At 33.9% G+C, this 24,087-nt stretch overlaps 1 protein-coding gene across 4 annotated transcripts in view; it reads right to left on the bottom strand.

Annotated features, from left to right (window-relative positions):
* Window positions 1-24,087, bottom strand: part of BICD1 (BICD cargo adaptor 1) — a gene marked incomplete at its 3' end in the record, with an annotated part of 129,703 nt that overhangs the window by 8,525 nt on the left and 97,091 nt on the right. The gene's annotated exons all lie outside the window — the stretch shown is intronic.

A 24,087-nucleotide genomic window follows, 5' to 3' on the forward strand; every position in this document is an offset into this window, starting at 1 on the left:
TTAATTTATCTGCCAATGCAGTCATGGCTTATCATGCATTGAAAATACCCCTTCTGATAATATTTAGGAAGCAGATAATTAAGACCACAATGCACTCCCTTAATAAACTGCCTAATTTGGTAGCTCTTTACATTTATACTGAACATTATGTTCTCTTTTCTTTTTAAAGATTTATTTTTATTTTATGTGTATAAGTATTTTTCTATATATGTGTACAGTATACGTATCATGTGTATGCCTGGCACCCACAGAGGTCAGAAGACGGTGTCAGATCCCCTTTGAACTACAGTTACAGGCAGTTGTGAACCATTTAAGTAGACGTGGTTTAGGTCCTCTCCAAGAGCAACAAATTAAGAAACCACTGAGCCATCTCTATCCTATATTCTCTTTTAAGAAGTCCTATATTCTCTTTTAAAAATAAATCACTTTGCTAGGCATGGTGGTATATGTCTAATCCCAGCACTTGGGAGACAGAATAAGGGAGATCTTTTGACTTTAAGCCATCCTGTTCTACATAGTGAGTTCCAAGCCAGCCAAAGCTGTATTTTAGACTCTGCCTAAAATAATAATAAGTAAATAAAATATAGAAATTCTTTCTGGTTATTGTTAATATTTTATACTTGTAAGTATTTAACTAAGTGCTATTCTTAAGAGAAAAAAAGGAGATTCCAAATCTACAAAACATAATTTATTGATGTGAATAAAACTTTAAAAGCTACATTGCTCTGAATCCATTGTCTTTAAAATCTTTCCTCTTGGGGCCACACACCTCTAGTTATGCCCACTTTAAGCCAAACTGAACCACAATATTTTAACATACACTCTACAAGGTAAAGCAGGTGTTCTGGGAGATAAAATGTTCTCTCTCGGGCTTCAGTTCCTGATCTTTCAGCTCTGACTACGATCTAAGTCAGACAGACCCTTGAGGCAACTATAGCTGAATGTCATTATTTTTAAAGCATGAAAGACAATAATTATGTGGCTTACAGATCAACCACAGTTGATACTGTCATTTAGTAATCAAGACAGTCTTAATTATTCAATAATTAAATGACTAATTTTATGGTGGAGACAATGGGAACAAAAACATAAGGATAACATATTTGCTTAATTGAGAAAGACAAACACATTCAGTGAGCACTTAACACTAACACACCATGAAGATGGTGATGATGAGGAAGAAGCAACTGCATCTGAAACTCATTTATTGCTTACCATGTGTCAGACACTGTATTCTCTGGTTACTTTTAAAATTCTCAGTTACCTCCAGAAAGAATCAGGGTTATACAGTGAAAGGATATCATTATACAGTTGAGACACTGATTTGAAGAGAATCAAATACATCAAAAGCACAGAACAAGATATAGCATCCAAGAACAGGGAAAATGTTTTGTGCTGTTGGTTTTGGTCTCGTCAGTTTGTTTGATTGGTTGGTTGGTTTTGTGGCTAGAAACAATAGATTTCCCTGAAAGAGAAGAAGAAGTCACCTTTCTTTCAGGGTTCTACTACTTTTAACCTTTTTGATGCAATTTAGAAAATTCATCAATTTCCTAAAGACCAACGCTTTAGGGAGTCCAGAAACTGAGTGATAGCCGGCTGCTTGAGATAGGTGAGAGTACTCTGAATGGAAAGAGTTTGAACATTTGGTTTTGGCTCATCCCACAAGACACTAGGGATAGGATTTAGAATTATATGAGTACAGTTTGAACTGTGGAGTATACAGCCTGCCAGGCTGAAGCTCTAAGGGAGGTTCCCTTTATTACCACATACTCTGTGAAAATAACAGTGGCACACAATTCTTGTATAGCATGGCTTGTTAAAGCCCATTTTCAAGGAGGAAGATCTAATCCAGTCCAGCATCTTAGTGGAAATGTATTTCTCACACATATCTCCTTTTCTCAGCACCATAAGCTACATCAAGTACTACTCAAGTTTCCTTAATAACCACTTGGACCTCAGAGTTTCCTTAATACCAAATAATCCAAACTCTTCCTGTGAGACATTGGTGGCAACTTCTCTCACTCTCCTATCATGTACCTCCCTACTCTAGAGGACATAGTCCAGGGACATCTTTCTAACCCTGAGGTGTGTGAAAATGAAGTCACATGTAGTCTGGTAGAGTAGCACAGAAGACCTGTCTCATTAAAATCATCAAAATTCCATAAAAATAAAATACATATGATGTTTAAAGAAACAACATTCCACTGCTATTTTATGCCAATTTTTCTTTGTTTATAGATGGTGCTAACAAGCCATGTTTCTTCTAACCTGTGCTTATGAATATATGTTTAAATGCCAAAGAAATATGGGCATACTTATTTAAATACATATATAGCTATTATTAATATGTGTTTAAATAGTTTATATAATTTATTTGTGCTTTGGGGATTGAACCTAGGGCCTGGTGCATGCTAAGCACTCATTCTACCACTGAGTTACAACTCTGATTCCTACTTTTTAACATTATATGTTTATCCTTAATGCATTTAGCCTTTTTCTACTTAATGCATCTTTTGGATTTTACTCTGTCATTTAATATCTAAGCCTTTCTCCTATTTTTATGTATCAATTAAAAGATACAGCAATTTTACTTTGATATCTTCATTTTATAGTGGCAACAATAAGGCTACTTCATAAATTTTGATGGATGATTTTTAACTTTTTCAACCAGTTATGAATATAAAAATTGTATAACTAATTCTCTATTTGCCTTAAAATTTTTCAAAAAACTGCCTTTTGTCAAGATTTGGGCATAGCACTTACCCTGGTTTTATGTATAAAAAAGAAGCTTAGCCTAACAGAAGGCATTCTTAATGAACTGGCTTTTAGCTGTCACCACTGTATATTGAGCAGATGAACCTCTCCATTTCCTGAAATTTGTCAAAGATCAGGCTTGAGTTTGAGGTTCAAGTTTAGAAAAACGTTCCTTTCCTCTGTATAATAATTTTATTTCCACACTCTCTGACACATTTAGGTGTCTATCCAATTGCTTTCATATTCTCTTTCTCTCCAGGCATCTCTTCATTTATGTTGCATAACTTTTTAGTATCTTTCATTCAGCAATGTAGTTAAAAAGAAAAAGATAAGTGCCTTTCCCTTCACTCCTCATTCCTTTCAAGACAGTAATTTGGTCTGTGGCCCAATTAGCCTTAAATTCACAATAATGGCGTCAGCTCTGCATGCCAAGATTATAGGCATTACTTCTATATCTAGCTTCTCTTTTCATGTTTTGAAAATAGCAACTCATACTCTCAAAAATTGGCATGAGAAAAAATAGGCAAGAGAAATGGAAGTTCATGATTCAAAGAGCATACATGCCTTTTGATAAGACACATGGTTATTACCTTTGTTAAGTTAGTATACTATTTTTAATATTTTTCATAAAAAACTAATAAATACATCTGAACAATTTTTATCATAGAATGACATTTTTGCAGCTTTCAAGTAGATATAACTTTGGACCAAAAAATGATATGAACTTTCAGTGAATGGTCAATATTTAATAACAGGTGAGTAAACTATACCATAAAAACCAAAATATTTATCAATGATTGCTATTTAATAAAAAGTTGATAGATTCATGGATTATTTTGATATTTCACATTCAATTTCAAAACATGGAGACAACCTCTTTTATGTTCTTATAGAAAGAAAAATAGAGCCTTTGATAGGTGTTCTAAAGTGCCCTTCTTTCTTTCTGCAAACTTGGACCCGATTTTGATTGACAGAAGAAACAGTGGAAGAGAAAAACAAGAAAGATGAAACATAATGGTGACTTGTAATGTTTAGAAAGTGCTCTATAGACATGAACCAAATACTTTTCATACAAGGATCTCTGATCCTTATAAAATGTCAAACAAATAGATTGTCTTTTTTTTCTTTCTTTCTTTCTTTTTTTTTTGTAACTTTTGAAACAGGGTCCCATGTTGGTCTTAAGCTGAATTGTCCTGTCTTTGTTTCCCAAGTAATATGATTACAAACAAGTATGCACCACCACACTCAGATAAATTTTAATTTTATTTAGAATACAGAAATGAGGCTTGGAAAGTAGAGAAGCCTATGCCTGATCATTTTCTACATGACTTTTATAGAGAGCAAAAGGTTGTTTTAGTGTTTGGAAAACTGAATATCAGAGTTAAGTAGTTTTCTTAGGGCTCATGATGGATTGAATATGCTTGGCTCAGGAAGTGGCACTATTAAGAAGTATTGTCTTGTTGGAGGAAGTGTTTCATTGTGGGAGTGGGCTTGGAGACCCTCCTCCTAACTGCCTGGAAACAGTATACTCCTGACTTCCTTTGTATAAAGATGTAGAACTCTAAGCTTCTCCAGAACCATTTCTGCCTGGACATTGTTATGCTTCCTGCCATGATGATAATGGACTGAACCTCGGAACATGTAAGCCAGTCCCAATTAAATGTTGTTCTTTATAAGAGTTGCCTTTGTCATGGTGTCTCTTCACAGTAATGAAAACCCTAAGATAGGACCTGTTAACATTTCTATTGCTATAATAAATGACCATGACCAAAAGTAACCTGGAGAGAAAAGTATTTATTTCTTCATACAACTTGTAATCCACCAGGAGCCAATGCAGAAGCCATGCAGGAGTGGCTTGCTTATTCAGTCTGCTAGGACTACCCATGCATCATACATATATATCATGGAATGGGCCATCCCATATAAATCGCTAAGAAAATGTCACAAAGACTTGACTGTAGGCCAATCTGTTGGGAGTATTTTCTTAATTACTACTCATCTTTCCAAATGACTCTAATCTGTGTCAAGTCATAAAATCTGTGATATAAAAGTAGTCAGCACAGGGCCCAAGTAAGTAACAGAGTTAGAGTTTAAGCCCAAGTTACTGACTGTCTTCACATGGTTTTTTCAGTATAATGCCCCATGGAGCATGAAAGGGCCTGAATTGTATCCTCTCAAAGTTAAATTCTTAACTCAGTACCTCTAAATGGGGTTGTATTTGGAGATAAGACCTTCAGAGAGGTGATTAAGCTAAAATGATGCTATGGAGTTTGGTCCTACTTTGATGCATATCCTTGTGCTGAGAAGAGATCAGAGAGACAGAAAAATGTATATAAAACAGAGAAAGGACCAAACAAGGGTACAGTAAGAGTGTGGCTACCTGAAAGTCAAGGATTCCTCCTGTAGGTGCCTAGACCGTGATTTTAAGTTTTTAATGTGGGAAAATAGATAAAAAAACAAATACAATTTGTTGTTTAAGTTTTTGTTCTGTGGTATTTTGTAACTACAGTCCAAGAAGACAAAAATGTGTTCTAAAGTAGATGCAGTGGTTACACCAACTTTATACCAAGAGTACATCATCAGTCCAATAAAACCCATAACATCCAAGTACTCTCACATTTCTCTACCTTTAAAGTTGCTCAAGGATAGAAGTAAATAAATATATTTTAAGTCAAGAAAACTCAAATCCCAACACTATATATAAAAGGACATAACAAATTATAAATTAAAATCCATACTTGTATTTTAGCATATTTTAAAAATATATTTCTTTTATATATTATGTTTTATATATACATGTATGCATATTAGAAGCAAAATCTACCAGATGGGTGTTATTAGGAACAACTAAACTGATGACAGAATATAAAATCTGCATAATTACATTATTAGAAAAATACAGACTTCTATACACTGTGTATGAAGATTTAAAAAATGAATCATTACAACCACTGCTTACAAACACAGTAGTTTGCTGTTTCTGGATAATAACACAAAAGCACTCTCCATGTAATCAGTACAGAAACACTCAGATCCTGTAGTCCTCACTCAGGTAATGAACATTCCACAAGATATTTCCTGCCTCTACTCAGTAGAGCTTCTTGTCACCATTTCCTGGCATTCTTTCTGCCAGGAGCTTCCTGGCCTGGAAAGAGTAGAAATGTGGCAGAGTAGAACTCAGGTGTGACTTTAAAGTCTGCTTGAGTTTTTGGATATTCTAGCTCTCTATCTGTACTGAAATGCTGATGATAACTTATAAAAAGTCCTAAAAACTTTCTTGCTCTTTCTGAAAGTAAAAAGCTGCTGGTTTAGGTGATTGACACCTGTAGCCTAACAATGGGAGAATGTGTCCTTTGTTCTATCTCAGCAGGAGCTGTATGGCTCTAACTTTCAGCCTGCTATTAGAAGTTGCAGGAAGGAAAAGGGGACACTTTGAAAAGTGATTATAGTGTTTATTACTAAGTTGTAAGAAGTCTCCTATGAAAGCTATCCAAGAAAAGGGGAAAATGGAAAGGTCCTAATGGGGCAAGTGAAAAGTTCTTTTCTTGCTTCTCCTCTTTGTCTAAGAAGTGTTCTGTCCAAAAGAGTTCTCAGCTCAGTTCTGACTCTTCTCTTTTGTCCTCAGCACTTACACATCTTTCAAAAACATGATCATATGTTAAAAAGTACACAAGTTCACACATAAAATCAAATCATAAATTGAAATAAAAGTTTACAACAGAGAATGTTTACATGCATAAGTATCTGGCTAAACATCTATCACCTGTCGAGCTCCAAAGGTTCATTGAAGGTTAAAAACCATAACTAAGGTATTAGTGAATGTTTGTATAGATAAACCTAGTCAATATTTTATCTTCTGTCTTAGCACCTATAATAAATTGTTTCCTTTTAATGACCTTTGGTTAATTGTTTTACAACCTCTTGGAATGTGCTCTGAGTAATAGAAAGTCTGGTTAGTATCTAAGAGCTATTACTGGTGACACATGGGAGATTGATAGAGTTCTCATCGCAGTTTTGACTAGCAAAAAAAGGATCTAGTAGCAGTCCCACTATAAAACAATTTAATAACTACTGATATAATTTTAGGAATTTTTATAGGATCATCATTAAGAATTAAGAAGTTTTTTATTTGTCTATATAGCATCACCACAAGACATTAAATCTTCAGAGATCTGCTCAAAAGGGATGGGCTAGTACCTAATGATTGGTATATATGTTTAATAATAACAGGAAAAGAAAATTAATAGCAGGAATCTTCCCTAAAATAGTTTTCTCCTGGGCCTTGACTGTTGGAGCTTTATCATAATATAGATATAATAGACAATTTAGAATGACTTTTAAAGCGAAGTCATTTCAGGAAGATCACCTGCTAGTTATTAGCTTGTCCTATGATGGCTCCTGACATCTTTCTACTGCCTGTCTACATCTGTCTTATGCTACTCAACTCTCCTTTTCAGCCTGGTATTCAGAGTCTATCAAAAAGAGTTAAGCATTTGTTGTGGCTTGGGGGGACAAAGTCTCCATAAGCTTATATATCTTTTGCAGTTTTAGGAAGTACATTGTTGTGGGAAGGCTTTGAGACTTCATAGCTTAATGGAACTTCCTGTTGGCTCTTTCTGTTTCATGTGTTCTACTGAAATGTCAGAAAACTTCCTGACCAGCCATCTGCTGCCATGCCTTTCTTGTCATTATAGACTCTCCCTTTGGAATTGTAAACTAAAATAAACTCTTCTATACATTTCTTTTGGTCATGGATTGTAAAATAGCAACATGAAAGTAACTAATACAATATGGATTTATCTCTGGTATGTCTAGTCCTCAAAAACATCAAGCCTGGACTTTACCAAGAGCCACACACACTTAAAAAGACAATGTGTTTGGCTTCCTGCTTTGTGGAACAGCAATTAAGTGACAAAAGAAATAATTTTAATCCTCACTTACTCTGATAAGTGCAGACATTAAACAATAGTTTTGCAGGATTTCCATAAAGATTAGGTGAAAGAATGAATGTTTGTGAAAACATGCAGCCCAGAGCCCACTGATTAGACAATAGGACAAAGAAAAGAAAGGGCTGGCTATGACTGATATTTTACTTCATGAAATAAGTAAAGGGACTGACTGTAGTGAAGTAAAAAAGGTCAAAATAAACAATATAAAGAATTGGTTTCCATAAGCCTTTGCTCCACTCTGTATGCTCATTTGAAATGTTCTTTCTCTCTCAGAGCCATCTAGTTTGGAACAGCATTCCCCATCATCCCAGAAGAAAATGTCTTTAAGCTCTGTCAACACTCACCTTCATCAGTCTTTGTTGGCAACTTTCCTTAAGAATGTCTAATTAAGACTACTTATTTCCCCACAGTAGTTTGTGTAGGAAATTTTCAGTGTGGTGCAAAAAAAAAAAAAAAAAAATTGCTAATGTACTGATTCTACTTCCCTTAAAGGATTTGTGAATTTTTTTCTTTGTAAGTATTTTGTAAATGTTTAATAAATTTATTTGAGGAAGTTTGTGAATCAAACATTCCTGTGATCAAAATATGTTTCTAACAAAAGAATAAGAAAAAGGGAATGATATCTAATACAGATATGGAAGTTAATATAATAATATTAATTTTTATTTTTGATAATTGGAGGCTTTAAATCAGAAAAATAAAAGTTAAATTATCATTAAATTTATATCAATAAAAATACTAAATTATTCCTCACTAAATCTACAAGTTATTAATAGTGTATTTATAAACTAACAGAAATAAATGTCACGTACACTTGTTAAGTAGAACTAAGGACTCCCAAGTACATCAACTGAAATAACAGGAAAACATGAGAAAAACTTGAAATAGAAATACTATAGAAAGAAAAATGAGAGGACATGATAGAAACACATAAATACTAATTGTAGTCAGTAATATATTTTTAAAATTCCAGAAATGAGTTAATGATATATTAACACTAATAAAAATAGGTAGTTGTGACCAACATTTGGTTGGTCATAATTCAACTTTCATTTATAATCAAACACATAGAGTTGGCTATCTCATCCCTTTTTGTCAATTATATCACATGTCCTAGAAACACCCTAGTTTCTCTGAAAGTAACCATTGATAAAATTATAGCATCATTTCCAACTTTTTTGGGGTATAATTGGCTAATTTATATATAGTACCAGACACCCAGTATTCAACACAGCAAACTTCATTATATCTTTTTATCACTGATACTCTGAAACAGTTTTTATGCATTAACATTCTTCAGGGAACAAAACTACGAACTTGTTGAAATATCAAAAATATTAATATAATTCAAGCAAAAATAACAAACCTTTAAAAGGCATTTGGTTCTGCCTTTTCTGACAATGACATAGAAGTTTATTGCACTCTGGAAAGTATTAGAACTATTTACTAAGCAGAGAAATGTTTTTGTTTACAAATTAGACAAAAACTTTGACTTGCCACATGATATCATATCATATGGTTAGTCAATAAAACAAAACAATGTTTATAGAAAAATTCATTTTATACAAATATTACTGCACCTTTTTGCTTCTGGACAATTTAGGAATAAATAATGAGCGTGACAGAAATGGATGATAAAGGGATAGAGCGCAATTATTTACAGTGGCACCAAGAGGTAAAAGTATACTGTGTTGCCAGATTCTCATACCAATTAAGCACCTTTGCAAACATGACCCTTTGCTTAGAAATAACCTTCTCAAGAGCATTTCAACTTGGCACAGTTAACTCAAGATAATAAGGCAGTTAATCCTTTGTAGGCAAAGTTAAGAAGCATGTATCAAATCCAGATCATCTTTTCATGTCCTAATTAATTATCAAAGACACAGGAGGAACAAGTTAAACAAATTACACCCAGGACTTCACTAAAACATTTAGCTATAAAGACACACACACACACATATATATATATATATGTCAAGAAAAATCTATGAGATACCACTCAATAAAATGTGTTTGATTTTCTCCTATTTCATAATTTTCATTTTTAAATTATTGCAGGAAAATTACACTGGAGAACATTCTGAGAAGACAAGACATATCTCAAAATTAAAGACTTTCCTAGTATCAGTTGTTTCTTGGTTTGGTTTGTTGTGGTGTTCTTTTGTTCTGTGTTTTTCTTTTTCTTTTTTTTAACTAAGAAAGGAGTTCATATAATGTGCAATACACATTATCAGGCAAACAATAATCCAGACTAAATGAAGTGTTTTCAAATGTCCTAAGATTTAAATTAAATCAGAATTTACAGAAAAAGCAATATGTTTAAATAGTATTTTTAAAAATACAATTTTACAGAAGGTACTTACACATTTTTAAAGGAATTTACAATGATAAGCTTCTTGATGTAAAAGCATTTGATCTATGGAAATTCAGTTCAGGCAAAGCTAGTCAAGAATAAATTTATTAAGGAAAATATGGTTCACCTAGATGTTTATAACCAACTTACCTCTTTTTGCTTTGGATGTCAAGTAGTGCATAAAAAGAGAAAAAAATCATGTTTAACTGATTCTAATGTCATTATGTATGGTTTATTCCATAAATACCTACTCAGAGTAAAGGACTATACTGTTTTCCAAAGTATCCTACAAATTGAGGTAAAGAACAGACTGCTTGGACAGCCAAACCCAAGTATTTAAGATGAGCTAAACAGTGTACTCACTAGGATACATGTACCAAGGACCTGAGTAGCACAGGACCAGAAGTAGATGGTACATGTTCTTATTGTACATGTCTAATCTCAATCTTCATGACCAAACTGGTCAGAGACTGTGTAAAAACTGGGGATCAGTTTAGAATTTAAAAACTGGAAAATGTGGGCAATAGAACAGTAAACAAGTTCTTAGCATGAGAAAAGCATGTGCCTTTCAGCTAAGAAAAAGCTAACAAAATTCCTTCAATTTTTACATTCACTGAAAGTAAATCCAGTTAAGATGACAGTCCTTTTCTAAATCATTATCCCACAAAATATATGTACATATTTTATGTAAAGATTTAAATGAAAATTTAAATAATTGTTTAAGAGTAGCAGAGAATCTAGCACATTTTAAAAAGAATATTTGCTAACTGAGGTGATCACATGAGGACAGTTCTAGAGGCAGCCTATAGACAGGTGGTCTTATTTGTTAACTGTATTACACATAATCTAAATTTAAAAAGATAAATGAGAAAATTTCTGGACTCTGGTAATGACTAAAGGCAAGACAAACGACTTTTATGAGACATTTTACATTTATCTAAAAAGACTATAAATAACAAACATGACTATACCATATCTTTATGACTTTATACTTTTGTGGGGGTAGAGGGGATAGTTTCACTGAATTTGAAGCTTATTGATTTGGTTAGGCTGGATGACCAATTAGTACTATCTGCCTATGTCTATTCCTCTCCCTTCCCAAGACTGAGATTAAAGGCATGCATGACCATGCCCTCCCTGTTCTGGGGACCAGAATCAGATCCTCATGCCTGCCTAGAAGATACTTTACCAACTGAGCAATTTCTCCAGCCCAACTTGAGAAGTTTTAAAGCCAGCAAATAAAGGAGTAACATCAACCATTTGAGTTGTGCTTTCCTTTTTCATCTTATACCTTTTAGACATAACACACTAAACCACAAAAATTTTAATAAGATCAATAGATGATTAAAGAGAAAATATGTGGAAGAGAACATACACTTATGCTATAGGAAACCCACAGAGTTGAAGGAGTGCTACAAAGTACTTTAATGCCTACATTACACCATTAATCTTTTTTTTTTTTTTTTAGTATATTTTCTGTATTTACAATTCAGGTGTTATCTCTTTTCCACCAATTCCATCCACCCCCCCCCCCGCCATGAATCTTTTCTAGTTGATTAGCAATACAATTTGAAATCATAGGTCACCATAAGTAGTCTATATAAAAATACTATGTATCTGAATTTTCACTATATTGTTAAAAATCAAAGAATGAAAAGTAGCCATAATAAGCCTTCCAGGGACATCACTGCTATACACAATTTGCACCACGGTCATAGAAGACTTCAAACTTTCCCTGTAGCCCCTACACAATTCACACTAAACTCAGAAAGGACTTTAAATCTAGAATTAGAATGTAGAAAGATCCACTCCCCACTATGACGATTCAGAAGACTTTGGATGCCTGCTGTGTTGATAAATACTACAAAGCGTTAATGAATTAGATTGTAAGTCTTTGCTTACAGTTTAAAATGTAGTTATATTTTAAGCAATAAATGTCCTGAGGAAAAAATAAAATCTAACACACTGAAAGAATTCACAGTGAATCCAGAAACACTGATCTTTTTTTATATTAAGTTCACAATAAGTTAGTTTTTTGAAAGAGAGACTTGCTATATAAACCAGGTTGAACTCTACTCATTGTGTAGGCCAGGCTGATTTTTAACTTGAATCTTCCTGCCTGTTTCCTAAATTATAAACATATCCTAGAAAATTAGTGTTTTCCCTTTTTCTATTAAAATAACCCCTCTTTTTGGGAACTATGCTATAAAGTACTGAAATATTTTACATGTTTTTAGAAACATAATACAGCTTAATTGGTATAAAGCTTGTCTAATACGCACAAAGTCTTGGGTTTGATTCCTGGCACAGCATAAACAAGTCATAGTGGCATACTTCTGTAATTTCATAACTAAGGATGTGGAGGTATGTGGATCAGAAGTTCAACTGATTATCAGAAAATAATCCCTTTTGAATTTATAGTAATTTTGAAGTCAGCCTAAGCTATGTAATATCCAAAAGAAAAGATAAGAAAGGGGAGTGAAAGGAGAAAAGGAAATATATAGTTGGTTTTTTTTTAAACAAGGATTCCCCAGATCCAATAACAGAGAATATAAAATAAATTTATATAATGACAGCCTCAGTGCTGGTAGAATGCCCTTAATGTTTTCTTCAATATGTATCTCTTTTATGTATGTGGGCCTAGACAGACAGAGAAACAAATGATTGTCCTAGAGACTGGCTTCCTTTGGTATCAGTGCTTTCTCAGATAGGAAAAGACCCTTTGCAGTAAAGGCATATGGCCTAAAGGTTTATTTCAATAAATAATGTTACAATATGAAATGAGAACAAATAGCAGACTACAATCTATGAGTACCATTATTGTGAACTGAATACTATGAGAATAGTACAACAGCATAGGAGATATTAATGGCCTTTTCCCTATGGAGTGAAGTAGGGAACAGCTGGCTACCAGAACTCTTCTTTGGAATGAAAGTAATACCAAGGGCAAGTCATTTTGAGTATCAATACCCTGGCACAAAAGACAGCAGAGAAACTAAAGGTCAGCAGTTATAGGTAAGTAATTAATTGCAGTTTGAAATAAGGGCTGTTTTCAAAGCCTTAACAGTATTGAGTACAAATGGAAAAAAAGTGATAGTATAAAATGTACAATTGTTTCAATCTGTAGTTGGACTAATTTATTGTTACTTGATGGAGGTGGTCATTTTAGTATATCTAAAACAGAATCTGTGACCTGGAGCAAACTCTAGAAGTGTTTCTTTTTGTATTTGTGTCTTTGATATTTTCTTTTTTTGGTGGGCCAGAAAGTGGATACTGCAGAAGTTATTGCCTAGGATTTCCTGAGCCTTACATATGTCACAGCATATCTCTTCTTCCTCATTACGCTGCTAGATACAGCCTCATCCTAGGGGCCTTGATCCTCAACATCATGAGTGTGAACTTTGGTGAATATAAGTAGACCCTAATCACTTTTGCTCTCTAAATATACAACAAGTAAGAATACAAAAATATGTTTTCTTTCATTTTTATTAGAATACTTCACTTTTCTTTAAATATTATAGGTTTTTAAGGATTTAAATAAGAAATTTTCAATTTTAATGGGCTTAATAAAATTTTAATACAATTTTAAGTTTTAAACTTTAAGTTTTAAATTATATGGTAACACTAAATAACATAAACTAAAAAGTATAATCTAATGTTCTATGGACATTCCTGATGGGGCGTTATCATATTGGTCTCTCCAGTAATTAAGGAATTATTGTATTGTATTTCATTCCTAAAGCTCAGTTTCTGAACATAGAATATTTAAGAAAATGCAAGCTCTGGATAGGACTATTTGACGGAAGTAGTAGAAAACAAAACATCAAGAGTGATAGAAGTATCATTAACAGATGTTCCATTATTGACATTTATCAACTGGATTCACTTCACAGTAAGGAATGGTTTACTAAGTATTATCCTTGTTTCTTCTTTCGTTCTGAGAGGAAGACACACACTAAGAACTCACCTTGAAAGTATACACCTTGGTATACTTTCAGTCTATATATAGTGTCATTAAATGCTGCCATTTTTAAATGACAAGATGAACTTAGAACATTTTCAAGGTGTTCCCTGAATAAAATAAGAAATTCATCCTTTCTACAACTGATGATTATAGCAATTAAAAGAACTATTTTATTATTCTAAAAATCATTAAAGAATACATCTTTTTAACATTTATGTAAACATCAGGAATCAAGTTACTATAATGCGAATGAGATTTAGTAACAAAAAGAGCTAGAAAAAGGATATGCAAATATTTAATGTATTTAGAAGAGCAGTACTATAAGTCAGAGAAAAACAATGAAGAATCAATATGCAGCATCAAATAACTAATCCAATAGTTCAATTTAAAAGAAAAATTATATACCACTTTAATTCTTACTTTAAAATTAGAAAGTAGTTATCAAAAGTTACAATTAGCTGTGCTTGGTATTCCCAGCACTCTGGAAACACAGGCAAGTGGATTTCTATGGATTCAGCCTGGTATACATAGTGAGTTATAAGTCAGCCAGAAAAATGGTGAAAAACAAAAGTTACATTTACATTCACATTCAGAAATTCTATTAATCAAAACTACTAGAAGATATTGAACTGTATGCAATGCTACTGGAGAGTTGGCACATGACTGGTTCAAATCAAAATGTGTTTGCACTGGAGACACTACATCTCAAAATCAAGAAACAGAAATAGTAGAACCTCCTACTGAGATATTATTATGATTATAGTAAATAAAATATACTGTTAAAGCTAAGTTTTTTGTAATGTCCTTAATACAGAGTTTTAAAGTATATGCATTGTTAATTTTAATAGCCCTAGTCTAAACATTACACAGTCTGACAGCTATAATTTTTGTCATCTATGAAGAAATACTCCAGTTTTACACAGAGAAGTATTTCAAGCTTTTTTTCAAGATTTTTCTTCAGTTGAATAGTTTCCTATGGCTAAAATTAAACAAAAAGATGAGTTGCTATGAAAGAGGGAGATATAATATGAAAAACAGCATTCATGTTTATGGTTGTACCAATACTATTAATAATACATGTATATATATATATGTATTTATGTATGTATTTATATGTAATTGCTTGCATATGTATACAATGCTTTTAGAAAGATACAAAAGTTCAGTGGGTACAGTTATGACAGAGGTCTATGTTCTATAAAGAGAAATAAAATTCAAAAATTGCCAGGTAGCTTTGAATGCATCATCTATCTTAAGTCACATCTGCAATACATTATATGCCAGAAGAACTAGATGTATAGCTAATAAATGAGATACTGTATACAATTTATACCCATATTATTCAACACAATGAGTACCTATTGTGTGACTGGTACTATGTTTCAGGTACTTGTATGATCCTGAGATACAAAGACCAAAAAGGTATGAACCCATAGGAGCTAACAAGAGAAATCAAGCATTAAACTCTGTCTGTTGTGAGAGCAAAAAACAAAGCTGCTGTTTCTCCCCAATGGAGATGATATTAGAAAAGACTTCATAATGTTTACACTTATGTATATGATGGTAAAATTGACAGATATGATGCACACAGCTTACAGCTTTTATAAAAAAATAAAAGGATAGAAATCTTAGAATTCTGAAATATTTTAACTTATTTATTATGTATGGATGTGGTATTTATATGTGTGTGTGTGAGTAGACTCACCAGTACATATGTGTGTGCAGACACTATCAATGGGTGTGTGTCTTCCTCAATCACATTTTGCATATTAGGGAAAGAGAGGCAGTTAGGGGTTCTCTCAATGATTATAGGGCTCTCCATCTTGGCTAGGCTGACTAGCAGCAAGGCCTCAGGATCCACCTTCTCTGACTTCTGCATAGCACTGATTACAGATAAGCACTATCCTGCCAGGCTTTTACATGTGCTCTGGGGATCTCAACTCAGATCTGCAAACACTTTGCCCACTGAGCCATCCATCTCCTCCCATTCTCATCCCCAAAGTCTGAAAATATTTTTATGAAGCAAATTGTTAAAAGCATTGGACTAAACTTGAGGATATTTGATATTCATCTAAATATGGAAAATATCGAAGTACCTAGAAGCTGGGTGGTGCTGACACACACCTCTAATCCCAGCACGTAGGAGGCAGAGGCAGACAGATCTCTGAGCTCAAGGCTAGCCTGAACAGAATGAGTTCTAGGAAAGTCAGTTCTACAGATAAACTGTCTCAAACAAAAGGAAAAAAAGTATCTAGACAAAAGGTACAGTATTTTTCAGTATTCAATTTGTTGTCTGCTATCAGAATGAGAAACAGAATCTGTTAGATAGCAATCTTACTTAATACTGTATATCCTAATTCAAGATCATTTTATGCTAAAGGTATCCTGTAGAAGTAAAATTTCCAAAGAAGTACTTAAAGAAAGAAAGAAAAGTATAATATTTAAAAATATTATACTTTCCTGCAATAAAATTTCTCATTATGGAAGTGGAGAGATGGCTCAACAGTTAAGAGCACTGACTGCTTGCTCTTCCAGAGGTCCTGAATTCAATTCCCAGCAACCACATGATGGCTTACAACCATTTGTAATGGGATCTGATGCCCTCTTCTGATGTGTCTGAAGAGAGTGCCAGTGTACTCACACATATAAAATAAATAAACCTTTATAAAAAAAATCTCATCATTAGCCCTTAAAGTGAAAGAAAATATGGTATGCAACATTCATGATTCACTACAATTTGAAATCTGAATTGATTTTGTGTGTACTATGTTGGGACAAGATGAAAGGAAATATGGCTGGTAATTTTGTGATCAATGAAGCCTTGAGAATGCTAGACAAATGTTCCACAACTTTGCTATACCATGTGTGAATTAGTATTTGAATTAACTTTTGTTTTGGTAGATGCCAAACCATAGACATACCTAAGCAATCTCCTACAGGCAAAATTCTGTGCAAGCTAAAGAAAAACACAGCCTAAAAAAGTACAAGTTTGAGACTGTAGTTCAATGGAAGAATATGCATTTACCATGCATTAGGCCCAGGGTTCGCTCCTTCAGAGAGAAGGTTTGGAAAGACCACAAATTTAAACAGAACACTTTTTCTGCTAAGTCAAAAAAAAAAAAAAAATGCAGGACAGTAATATAATGAAGTGAAACACATACAAATAAAAAGTTCTATAGGAAACTAAAATGTGTGAAGAGGAACAAACCACTGAGACTGTTAGTTGAGGAGATAGATTTAAGTAACATTTACTAAGGTCTTTCCACATACAAAATAAGGACAAAGGGCAAAGGTAATAAAAACAAGCTGTGTGCACAAAGGACTCACTGAATTTCACTTTCATAATTCCTAATACCTTGACCTCATATTTCATTTGTTACTAAACCTGCTTCTTTACTCAGGTGTTACACATAATCAACCTGTTCATCACCCAGATGGCATTTTGATTGCTTTGCATAATGAACACATGATCCTACTATTTTAAACTGTTAGCTGTGGAGCTGAAGAGATGGCTGCATGGTTAAGAGCACTGAATACTCTTCCAGAGGGTCCAGGTTTGATTACCAACAACCAAAAAATGGCTCACAACTCTCTGTATATCCAGATCTAGGGAAGTCAAAGACTTCTCCTGGTCTCTGTGAGCACATCATTCATGTACTATACAAATATATGGGCAGGCAGAACACCCACACATAGAAAAAAATATGTTTTTTTAAAAGAAAACCTAAAAAATAAAAATAAGCTTATTAGCTAAATTCAGGGCAGATAGTCTGTTTACCTCCATCAAGATCTCTGGTCTCTTCCTTTCCTTTCCATCATTTCAAATCCTGACCAAGTTCTAACCAAATACTTTGCACAAACTGAGCCCTTTTCCTTTCTCACTGATCTGACTCATGCCTACACACTGCCTATCTTCTCACTGCTCACGTCAGCACCCACAGGTTCTTGTTATCTGTATCTGCACCCCTATCTTTTCACTGCACACACCTGCATCTCTACTTTCTCATTACCCACATCTGCATCCTTTGCTTCTTATGACTACATCTCTCGTCTCTCCTTAGTAAACTTTAAGCACATTTTATAGTCATTTTTTTATTTTTATTTTTTGCATGTTTTAATATGTTTGCATACTTTTTTTTCCTCAACCAATTCAAAATCCTTTAATTGGCTGAAAACGTATGAATATAGATTCCAAATGAAGAAATAGTTTAGATATAAGATATATGAACCCATAATGATACAATCTTTCTCAACTGCCAAGTACTATTCTTGCAGATTTTCACCCAAGAACACAATGTTAAGCAAAAATTGTATTTTTTCTCTCCCTTTTCTTCATCTTTACTTACAATAGCTTAGATTTCTTTTCTTTTTTCTCTTTCAACTTTATTTTTTTAAAGAGAGATATGTACAGAGTTTTAAAGGCAGTTTGGCATAACACTATATGAATTTATTTTTGTCAGTATTTAATTCTTTTAGAAGTTTGATAGTATGCATTGAAACCATAAGCATAAAGTACATGTAGAACAGAACGTAACATAGAAACAGTCAGAGTTTTCTTGGTGTGTATAAATTAAACATAATAATTTTTGAATACCAAAAATTGCCACAAGGCTATATTCTTAGCTCTTGGATTATTAATGATTTAAAGCCCAGAAGTACCACATTCTGAGAGGGTGCTATATACTTATTTTTTTTCCTAAGAAGGACTGAGGCTTTCACTTTTTGACCTTTGTTTTTCTTAAGCTTCATATGGCCTGTGAGTTGTTTCTGGGGTATTCAGAGCTTTCTGAAGCTAGTATCCAATTATCAGTGACTGCATATTATGTCTGTTCTTTTGTGACTGGATTACCTCACTCAGGATGATATTCTCTAGATGCATCCATTTTCCTAGGGATTTCATAAAGTCATTGTTTCTAATCGCTGAGTAGTGCTCCATTGTGTAAATATACCACAATTTTTGTATCCATTCATCTACTGAAGGACATCTGGGTTCTTTCCAGATTCTGGCTATTATAAATAGGGCTGCTATAAACATTGTGGTGCATGTGTCCTTTTTGTATGTTGGAGCATCACTGGGGTATATGCCCAGAAGTGGAATAACTGGGTCTTCATGTAGGACTATGTCCAACTTTCTGAGAAACCACCAGACTAATTTCCAGAGTGGTTGATAGTCAATTCCATGTCTCTTGTGGGAAAATAGCCCTAATATTTCTAGTTTTCTTTTCTGTAACAAGAATATCTGTTAACATAATCATTTGTTTGCCTGCTTATCTGCCTTACTATATTTTGATTTTCATGAAGAACAGGGTGATGACTGTTCAAGAAAAGTGCCTGACACATACCAGATAATTTTGTTAAATTTTGAAGAATGAGTGGGCAAATAGGTTAATAAAAGAATGTGGTTTTGGAACAAATTTAATAATATAAGTTTTGCAACACAACAGCAAATGGGCTAATTGTTTTGACATAGTGAAATGTAAAAGGCAATTTTTCAATGTAAAACTGCATGTGTTGACTATAGATCTAACACAGTGGCTGCATATCTAAGGGTAATGTATTTTAGTGATTTTCAAATCAGCAAAATTCAAATTATTAAAGAACAAATATAAGATTCCAGAACAATAGCATTCTCTCACATTAGCTCAGAAATGTCAAGCAAGAAGCAAGACAAAGACAGGATGGGGGGAGGGAGCAATGTCAGCAATCAAAACAATATAAAAAAGAGTATCTGCCCTCTGAGAGACCCAACAAGCAGTTGACTGAAACAGAAGCAGATAATTAGGTCTAACCAATGAACAGAAGACAGGGACCCCTGTGGTTGAATTAGGAAAGGCTGGAAGAATTTGAGGAGGAGGATGACCCCATAGGAAAACCAGCAGTCTCAACTAACCTGTACCCCAAGATCTGTCAGACAGTGGGCCATCAACCAGGCAGCATACACTAGCTTGTCCAAGGTCCCCAAAACATACACAGCAGAGGACTGCCTGGTGTGGCCTCAGTGAGAAAAGATGGTACCTAACACTTAAGGGACTTGAGGCCCTAGAGAATGGGAGTTCTGGTTGGATGTGGGTGTTTGTATGTGGGGGATATCCTTTTGAACAGGAGGGGGATAACGACTGGACTGTAAAAAATATTAAAGATAATAAAGGAAGGAAGGGAGGGAGGGAGGGAGGGAGGAAGAAAGGAAGGAAGGAAGGAAGGAAGGAAGGAAAGAGAAAGGAAGGAAAGAAAGAAGAAAGGAAGGAAGATGTGGAAAATTTGTTGTTCATCTTGCAAACGTATTGCAAAATCAGGTATTTAGTACAAAAATAATTTAATCTCTTACTTGTAAAATGTGTTAATTTCTTATATATTTAGGAAGGCTAATTTTGGTTAATGATTGGATGCTAAGATATAATTAATATATATGCCTCATTAGTAGGGCATCAATATGAAATAACTGGTAATTTATGATATACAACCTGATGATGATAAACTCATTTGTCACAACAGAATCCATTTTGATTCGATCACATCAAAGTTGAAACTCATTTCTCAGTTGATATAGACTAAGACACATGAGAGTATGTACTGGGAGATTCATAATATGTGCTTGGAGATTCATAATGTCAAGAACAAAAAATTAAGGGGCTTGGGAGAGGGATTAAGCAGTTACCAGTTGCTGCTCTTGTAGAATCTGAATTCCATTCCCAGCTCACAACAGTCTGTAACTCCTATTTCAGGACACTCTATTCTAGCCTCCTCTGGCACTATATACATATGGTGCACTTGTATATATACAAGTAAAACACCTATGCACATAAAATTATAATAAAATTTTAAAAACCTATAAAGTCAACTGCCACTATTATAAACTGAGAGATTATAAGATTTCAGGGACTGACTCAGTAAAGAATAAACCAGAGCCACAGGCAAGGCCAGAATTCTTCCCCAGAACAGAATAAATCTCCTTATCTGTTTATTAAAATAAAATATGTTAAATATTTGTTTTACAAAATGTTTATCAAAAATTCTAAAATAAGGGACTGTAATATATATTGCTGTCAGGAATTTTTATAGTAGTCAATAACATACTAAAAGCATGAATACAACTAAAAATATGATTCAAACAATATTTCACATTAACAAAATTAGTATATATTGTCAATAAAGTAGGTATTTCTGGAAACTATGCTTGGCGTGTGTGTGATTAATCAATTTCTATAGCAATCCTTCTAACTAGAATTCTTTAGAAAATATTGATCTGATAATTTATTAAGCCTAAAACTGGTTGATGTTGGGGCTGCTCTTCTATAGGACCAGGGTTTGATCCCCTGCATCCACATGGCAGCTAGTAATTGTCTGTAACCCCAGTAACAGGGGATCTGACCTCTCCTAGCTTAAAGGCAAGCCTGTAGTATACAGACATAAATGCAGGTGAAATGTTCATACACATAAATAAGAAATTATTAATAAATAAACAAATAAATTGATTCCCCCCTCTCTCTTTCTGTACTGGCTGGTTTTGTGTGTCAATTTGACATAAGCTGGAATTATCATAGAGAAAAAAGCATCCCTTGGGGAAATGCCTCCATGAGATCCAGCTGTAAGGGATCAACTAATTAATGATCAAGGGTGGGAGGGCCCATTATAGGTGGTACCATCCCTGGGATGGTGGTCCTGGGTTCTGTAAGAAAGCAAGCTGAGTAAGCCAGTAAGTAACATCCCTCCATGGCCTCTGCATCTGCTCCTGCTTCCTGACCTGCTTGAGTTCCAGTCCTGACTTCCTCTGGTGATAAAGAGCAATGTGGAAGTGTAAGCTGAATAAATCCTTTACTCCCCAACTTGCTTCTTGGTCATGATGTGTTGTGCAGGAATAGAAACCCTGACTAAGACATACACACAACTCTCTCACTCTCTCTTGTTTTCTTTTTGTCTGTCTGTTTTGTTTTTTTCTGAGACAGGGTTTTTCTGTGTCATGCCCCTGGCTGTCCTGGAACTCTCGAACTCACAGAAATCCTTCTGCATCTGCAACCCTGTCTCTCATTCACTTTAATTTCAAATAAAGATCTAGAAATACAGTTAATCAACATGTTAAATTATCATAAAAGCAACTTCTAGATTTATTTATGATTATGAATTCCATGGTATTTATAGTTCTGATCCTGTGTATAGTACTCATATCTAATGATATTTTCTAGTTTCACAAAACTAAAGAATTTTCAACCATGTAATGGTACATATATCCATGTATGCTAAGTATCTTAAAACTGAAGAAATTATAGAGTATGAAAATTATTAGAAATGTTTAGAATGTGTGAACAGTTTCATAGGGTGGATAGTATAATATGATTTTTATAAGGCAACACCAAAAGGGAACAAACACACCATAAACATTCAACTTTTAGCCCATCATCTTACTTCTGAGCCCAAGACCAAAAAGATGAGAAATTGGAAGCATGAAGCTATGCCAAGCAGGGTCCTACACATACAGTATAATGGATAGGAGTGGGGAGAATGATTAATAGGATGATAGATATGTATCAAAAATGAAATACAAAGGAATGAAGAGATTGCTCAGCAATTAGAGTGCATTCTGCTCTTTCAGAATACCTAATCCCAGCATTCATGTTGAGAGGCTCACAATCATCAGTAACTCCAGCTCCGTGTGATCCAATGCCCTCTTCTGACCTCCAAGGGCACCTACACTCATGTGTACATATACACATAATTTAAAAATAATAAAAATAAATCTTGAAAGACAATTATTACTCTTAAAAGTAAAACTAAGCAACATGAAAAAGTTTATGACATGATATTAATAGCTTCCACAATGTAATGATAATAATACAAATACACATTCATGGACATAAGGACCAAACAGCCATACAATGATAAAATAGTTATTACTAATATTAATTAACTTTAATCTTATTAATGTTGCCTTTTATTTAAATACAAAAGACCTACTTATTAATCATACCAGTTATTTTCTAGAAAGGCATTACTACTAAATCCATTTGAAAAGCTAGAAAGGTTTTTATGAGCTTTGCCAATAGTATTGATAAATCATCACTACTTTGGTGGTTCACAGATTACTTAGGTGCTTTTTAAAAGAGTCAAAAATAATAGGAAGTAGGTTATGAGAATTAAAATACCCAAGAGAGTAATTACTTATATATATATATGGTGTATATGTATATGTTTGTGTATAGGTTTTATATATGCATATATATGTGTGTGTGTGTCTGTGTGAGTAGATGTGCATCTATGTATAAGTGTGTATATGCATGTAATTTATGCATGAGTATATGAATTCTAGCTATTTAAAAAAAACTTTAATCATTAGCATTATTCATTTCCTCAAAAAATCTTAGAACATTAAATATGTGCTGTACAATATAAAGCTACATTTAAAAAAATTTGTATTAAGTGTATTTTATTTTTATGTATATTTTGTCAGCATAAATGTATGTGAACCATGTGTTTGCTTAGTGTCCATGGAGGTCAGAACAGGGTGTCTGACTCCCTAGATCTGCACCTACCTACTATATGGGTGCCGGGAAGCAAACTCAGGTTCTCTGCAAGACCAACAAGTGCTCCTAACCACTGAGCCATCTCTCCAGCCTCATTGACCACATATTTAATCCCTATCAGTATGCTGACAGCATAAATCAGATAAAAAATAATTGGAAATTCAAAGGCTATGGTTTCAAAAAGGAATTAAGATAAATTTGAAGTTTAAAAAAATTTAAAGGAAAATTTGGCAAAGGTGGCACTCTCAGAGGCTAAGTGGAAGAGCAAGTACAGAAAGCTTGACATAACCAATAGGAAGTGGTAGGAACTACAGCGAAGTGTAGACCCTGCCCTGTCTAACAGCACAGCTGACAGACCCAGCCAGGAGCTGCCAAACACCTAAAAATAATTTCAAAATTTCAAAAGAGGCCAGAAATACAGATGTTCATGTGGCATTCCTGATCTTGTAAATGCTAACAACTATTTAAAGTCATTTTAATTTTATGTTCCCTGCAGTAGAAAACTAATGGCTGCCCTTGTGCTTGTTTTGCTTTATGGACTTGTTTTCCACC

Source organism: Micromys minutus (assembly GCF_963924665.1).
Source record: "Micromys minutus genome assembly, chromosome: 3".
In the NCBI taxonomy this organism is placed as follows: domain Eukaryota; kingdom Metazoa; phylum Chordata; class Mammalia; order Rodentia; family Muridae; genus Micromys; species Micromys minutus.